Here is a 6,388-nt window from a genome sequence, read left to right as displayed (position 1 = left end):
AGGTTCCAGCTCATCTTTGCAGAAAAGCTCCCCACCCTCTGCTGCCTCCGCACAGCTAAAAGTGGGGCCCTCTAGCCACGCATGGGGTCCAGTCAGGTGTGAGAGGAGCAGAAGCAGGACTGGACAGTGAAGCAGCTGCCAGACATGCAGAAAGAGGAGGCTGCCTGCTTCCCACCCCATGGCTCAGGCCAGTCATGTGCTCAGGAGCCCCTGAGCGCAGCCTCCGGTCCAGAAGTTGAACTGTTGCTGTGACTGAGCAAGTGGTGGGCTCTTCCGGAAACGGTCCCACTCAACCCATCATCAATGTCCTCAAGCAGAGCGTCTGCCGTCTTTGGAAGCTTTGCACCTTTTTAGTCTTCTTTTAGCCACTTTTACACAAAATGATGTGCTACTGAGGTTGGGATGGGAAGGGCTGGAGGCACCTGGAGGGATAAAGAGGGTGCCTGGGTTCTATTTTAAATGGGTTTCTTTTTGATATTCAATGTCTAATAAATTCCATATTCTCTTTTTAAAAAAAGAGCAAAGGTCACGGCAATGGGTTTTTGGGGATGCTTAGAATTTTGCTTTTTGATTTTCTGGAAAGCCAAATAATGACAGTGTCTGCTTACAAGGAGAAAGTGTTGAGAAAATCGGCCTAAGAGTTAGCAGAAAAACACCAGGAAAGCGTCACCAGAGTCCTTGTTCACCATGACGATGCTCACGCTCATCCCTCACCTCAAACAAGGGCAATTTTTGTGGAAGTTTTGATGGGAAATCAGTAGGCACTCAACTTCCATTCCAGGTTTGGCTCCTTCTGACTTCTTGTTGTTTTCTACATTAAAAAATTTTTTAAAGGACACCCATATTTTTCAGTCAACAATGGAAAGAAGATGGCACTGACATGGTTGAATTCCCAGGGACCTCAGTTCTTCAGGGGCGGACTAACTGGCTGCTGTCATTACTTATAAAATTGTCTTGAACTCGATGGAGTGCACGTTGAGAAATCAAGTTTATATTTTTCATTTCTCTCTTTTAATTGCATTTTCCATGAAACTTTTGAGAGCTTACCTTGTAGAGGTACTCAATAGGTATTAACTATCGGGGTTTTAAAAAATAGATGGGAGGCGGCCGGGACGGGGTGGAGGAGTGGGAGAGGGAGAGGGGGAGGGGGAAGGAGAGGGAAAGGGGAGGGGGAGTGGGAAGGAGAGGGGGAGGGGGAGGGGAGGGTAGGAGGAGGGGAGGGGGAGGGGAGGGGGAGGGGAGAGAAAGAGAGAGAGAAAGAGAGAGAGAGAGATTCCATTTGTTGCTTCATTCTCCAAATCCATATAACAGCCAGGCCTGGACCAGACCAAAGGCAGGAAGCCAGAACCCCATCTGGGTCTCTTACGTGGGTGGGAGGTGCCCAAGCACTTGAGTCATCATCCACTGCCTCTCAAGATGCACTAGCAGAGAGCTGGAACAGAAACGGAGCAGCTGGGACTCAAACTGGCACTTCGATATTGGATGCAGGAACTCCAGCAGCGGACTAGGGCCATCCTCCACTGCTTTCCCAGGCAATAACAGAGAGCTGGATGGGAAGTGGAGCAGCCAGGTCTCGAACTGGCAATCATATGGGATGCCGACACTGCAGGCAGTGGCTTTACCCACTATGCCACAGTGCCAGCTCCTCTTCTATTAGGTTTTTAAGAATGCTTATTCATTTTTATGTATTTGAAAAGCAGAAGTGAGGGGCGGGAGAGATTTTCTATCTGTTGGTTCTCTCCCCAAATGCCTATTACATCTGGGGCTGGGTCGGGTTGAAGCCAGGAGCCAATAACTCATTCAGGTCTCCCATGAAGGTGGCAGAGACACAGGTACCTGAGCCATCATCTGCTGCCTCATGGGATGGACATCAGCAGGAAGCTGGACTGGAAGCAGAGTAGTCAGGACTCAAACCATGCACCCTGACAAAAGATGCAGGTGTCCTAAGCAGTGCCACGACTTAACCTGCTGTGCCACGACATCTGCTCCATTTGTTTTTATTATTAATAATCTGTGCCAGTCTGCTGCTCCCAATTGTTCTATGGTTGTTCCCCAAAATGAGAAAATCTTCAGTAAGATCAGTTCTTGACTAAAAGGATCCTCCATTTGCTGGTTCACACCACAAATGGCCACAACAGCTGCAGCTGGGCTAGGCTTGAGCCAGGAGCCAAGAACCCCATCCAGGTTTCCCATGTGGGTAGCAGGGACCCCAGCATTTTGGTCATCATCCACTGCTTTTCTAGGCACATTAACAGAGATCTGGATTGAAAGGAGAGCAGCAGAGACCAACTGGCACTCTGATATGGGATGCTGGTGTTATAAGTGGCTGCTTAACCCACTATGCCAAAATGCTGACCCCATTTTCCCAGGTTTACTAAGTATTTTTTAAAGATTTATTTACTTATTTGAAAGGCAGAGTTACAGAGAGGCAGAGGCAGAGTTACAAAGAGGCAGAGAGAGAGAGAGAAAAGAAAGAGAGAGAGAGGAGAGAGAGAGAAAAGAAAGTCTGTCTTTCATCTGCTAGTTTGCTTCCCAAATGCCCACAATGGCCAGAACTGGGCTGATCCAAAGCCAGCAGCCAGGAGCTTCTTCCAGGTCTCCCACTTGGGTGCAGGAGCCCAAGCACTTGGGCCATCTTCTACTGCTTTCCCAGGCCATAGCAGAGAGCTGGATCAGAAGTGGAGCAGCCGGATCTTGAACCAGTGCCCATATGGGATGCTGGCATTGCAGGCGGTGGCTTTACTTGCTATGCCACAGTGCTGGCCCCCATTTTCCCAGTTTAAAAATAAGTATTGTATGGAAAAAGGAATAATCTGTGAACTATGAAATATTCAGAATGAATATTCTGAATGAATGAATATTCTGAATATTCAGGAACAAATCCAGATTCCACTCTTCCGGACTTTGTCACCTTGGGAAAGTCATTTACTTTCTCAGATCATGAATCTCTGTCTGCATAATACTTCAAATAAGGGTACCTATCACATGGTGTAGTTGTGTTAAATGGAATCATGCAGGTACAGTGTTTAAGGTAGTACCTGGCCCACTGCTAACAGTGGGGGAAAAAATGGAGGGAGAGAGGGAAAAAGGGCGGGAGTGAGAGGAAGAGGGTAGGAGGAATGCAGGAAGCAGAGGGATGGAAGAAAGGAGAGAAGGTGGGAAGAAAAAGGATCAGAGAGAAGAGAACAGGAAGAGCAATGACTGTGACAGGGTAAGAAAGCATAATATAATCCACATGGAAGAGAAAGGTTTATTTTAATAAACTATCAAACAGTAGGAAAAGTGCTTAGAAACAGGATATATATTTTTATTTGAAAAATAAAAAGATTCTTTGCTATTTATGCAATACCATTTCTCTTAAGGGGGATTTTCCTCTGTCACTCAGGGGATAAACTTAATATAAACTTGGAATTTTTTTTTCCTATTTGGGATTTGTTTTTTGTTGTTTTCTTTTCTTTTCTTTTCTTTTTTTTTTGCAAAACCAACATTTCTTAAAACACAGTAAGAAGAATAAAAACAATATTTCTTAGTGATGAATGTTCATCTATTTCTCAACATAAATAAGGCTTTGTCATAAAAATTTCCAAAGGATTTATTAATATTTCATATCTAAAAAATTAACTCAAAAATTTGGAACTGTTTAAATATAGCCACATAGAAGATCATATGACACAGCATTCAATAAAGTTAACTTTTCATCTCAAAGTTTAAAAATATTACATTACTTGTGGCACAACATAGAAATGCAGGTATCATAGGAAAACTAAAAGAAGAAAATGCCCCAGCTCCAATATAGTGGATATGGAGGTCTCCTAAGAAATACTGCAGGGTGACTATAGGCTGAATTATCCAGATTCAATAAAATCTCCTTTTCTTAGCTGTGGGCCTAGCTTCCCTCATTGACTGGAGATGTTCTGTTGTACCATGTTCATGAACACTGCAACCAAATGATAATAATGAACACAATCTTAAAGCTGATGAGATGAAGACCCAAGGGCAGGTCTGAAAAACAACCCATCCTCAGGGCTGACCATCTGGCATTTCTTTTTTTAAAGTGTGTTATTATTCTTTTCATCTACTTGAAAGACAGAACAACAGAAAGAGAGACAGGAAGAGAGGGAGGGAGGAACAGAGATAATCTTCCATCCATTGCTTCACTTCCCAAATACCTGCCCAACCAGGGCTGCACTAGGCAGAAGCCAGGAGCCAGGAACTCCATTTAAGTCTCCCATATGTGGGTGGCAGAGGCCCAAGTACTTGGGTCATCATTTGCTGCCTCCCAGGTACCTCAGCAGAAAGTTGGATTGGCAGCACAGGAGCTGAGACTTGCACCAGTGCCCAGATATAGGATATGGGCGTTCCAAACAGTTGCTTAACCTGCTGTGCCACAATGCCCACCTCATAATCCTTTCTCTAAAGATTTATTTATTTATTTATTTGAAAGGCAGAGTGATAGAGTGACAGGGAGAGAAAGAGAGAGAGAGAGCGAGGCCTTCCATCTACTGGTTCACTACCCCAAATATCTGCAACATCTATAGCTGGGCCAGCCTGAAGCCAGGAACCTGGAACTCCATCTGGGTCTCCTATGTAGGTGGCAGGGCCCAAGCACTTGGGTCACTACTTGCTCCTCCCAGGTACTATAGCAGGAATCTGGATGGGAAGCACAGAATAGCTGAGACTTGAACCAGGCACTTGGACATGGGATGCAGGTGCCCCAAGTGGTGGCTTAACCTACTACACCACAATGCCTTCCCTGAAAATCTAATTTTATTCCACCAAGCAAACTGCAGCTTTGCATGTGAGGAATGAATGCAGATACAGGTGCAAAAAAGGTCCCCTATTGATCAGGACTCTGAGGCAAGGAAGACCTACCCGAATACGTGTGCATGCAAACCGCATCACCTTGTTCTATGGGGCAAGGCAGTACTGCATAGTGATATACACGGGCTCTGGCACTCCTTGCCTGTGCGGCCTTATACAGTGTTAAAGAAGGGTGACAGGAGGCTATTGTCTTGGACTAAGCTCCCCAGTGAGCCCCAACAGACCAAAATAAAAGTCAAAATGGAGTCACCCATGCTAATGTTCCGCAGCCACCAAACAGAAACTAAGCAGCTCATCTGACTTTCCAAGAACGCTGTCAAAACAAAACTTAACAACCAAATTTCCACACCAGCAGGTTTCAATGGGCTTGAATGTGAAGTGCCCTGCACCTGGACCCTTACTCTGTTTCCCTGTACCTTCCTTACAAAGGAAATAACTGGAATAACTGATTCACTTCTTGTTCTTTGTTTCTGTGTTCCTTGGGTCTTCTGTCTATAAAACCAACCTCTCCTGCTGGCTCAGTGGGACACTTTTTCTATTCAATGGGATGAAGTGTTCCCTGATTCTAAGATAGGAAATGAAGCCAAATCAGATCTTTAAGTTGTTGTAAATTTGTCCTTTGACACACATTACTTAATCTCTCTGTACCTTGTTTTCTTTCTCTGTAAAGTGGGGAGACTCAGTCACCTCCCAGGGTTGTGGTTAAGATTTAAACACTACAATTCCCCAAGCACCCAGAGCAATGCCTGACACACAGAAAGTTCTCAATAAATGTTGGCTATTATTCTCATTATTCATTTTATTCAGCTGCAATTTAGGAGAAAACTCGCCAAGCTGGAGATCAACACTCGCAATCAGTGAGCATTTGAAGAGTGTAATAATGGATCCTTTACCCTACCCTCTAGCCCAGATCCCTTCGGGAGAGGGAGTGGGAATTGTAGTTATTGGTACCTTTTTCTTTCAGAAATACTCAAGAATACTGAATTAAAATAAATGTCGCATCTCCATTGGTTCATTTCCAAGGAAGAAGCAGTTATTAAAACAGTAATAAGCTCAAACGATATCAAGACAGCCCAGTTCTTGGTACTAAGCTCTATTCATGTTTTGCAGCCTGTTCTCCAAGCCAGGGAATCATCTCCGAGCACACACTTTCTCTTCTCACATACAATTCACATGATGTCAGGATCTTTACTAAGTACATTTTTTTACTCTGAGTTAGAAAGCAAGGGGAAAGTCCGTTGAAAAACAGGTATTAAACAGAGATGGGAAAGACACTTGTTAATGAATCAGGATAGGAGTACTAAACGCTCACTTAAACAGTCTTATGCATTTATGTAATAGAGCAAGATAGTTCTTTCTATGAATTCTACAAGAGTTCTTAGAACTATACTGAAGGTGTACGAGACTTCGGAGATACCTGACTTGTTTTAGACAACAAGGCCTATCGTGAAATGGCCACATGAAGGTTCTAACAGGGACTTCAAAAACAGTTTCTGGGATTCCAAACAACCAGAGACATTAAGGATAACTTGCCCATACATTAACTGGATAGGTAATCTGGTTCCCT

At 44.2% G+C, this 6,388-nt stretch overlaps 1 protein-coding gene across 10 annotated transcripts in view; it reads right to left on the bottom strand.

Annotated features, from left to right (window-relative positions):
- Window positions 1–6,388, bottom strand: part of PALM2AKAP2 (PALM2 and AKAP2 fusion) — a 593,877-nt gene that overhangs the window by 122,890 nt on the left and 464,599 nt on the right.

Source organism: Oryctolagus cuniculus, chromosome 1 (assembly GCF_051225735.1).
Source record: "Oryctolagus cuniculus isolate XC-2025 breed Fujian yellow rabbit chromosome 1, ASM5122573v1, whole genome shotgun sequence".
Lineage (NCBI taxonomy): Eukaryota > Metazoa > Chordata > Mammalia > Lagomorpha > Leporidae > Oryctolagus > Oryctolagus cuniculus.
This window is presented reverse-complemented; position numbering and strand designations above follow the sequence as displayed.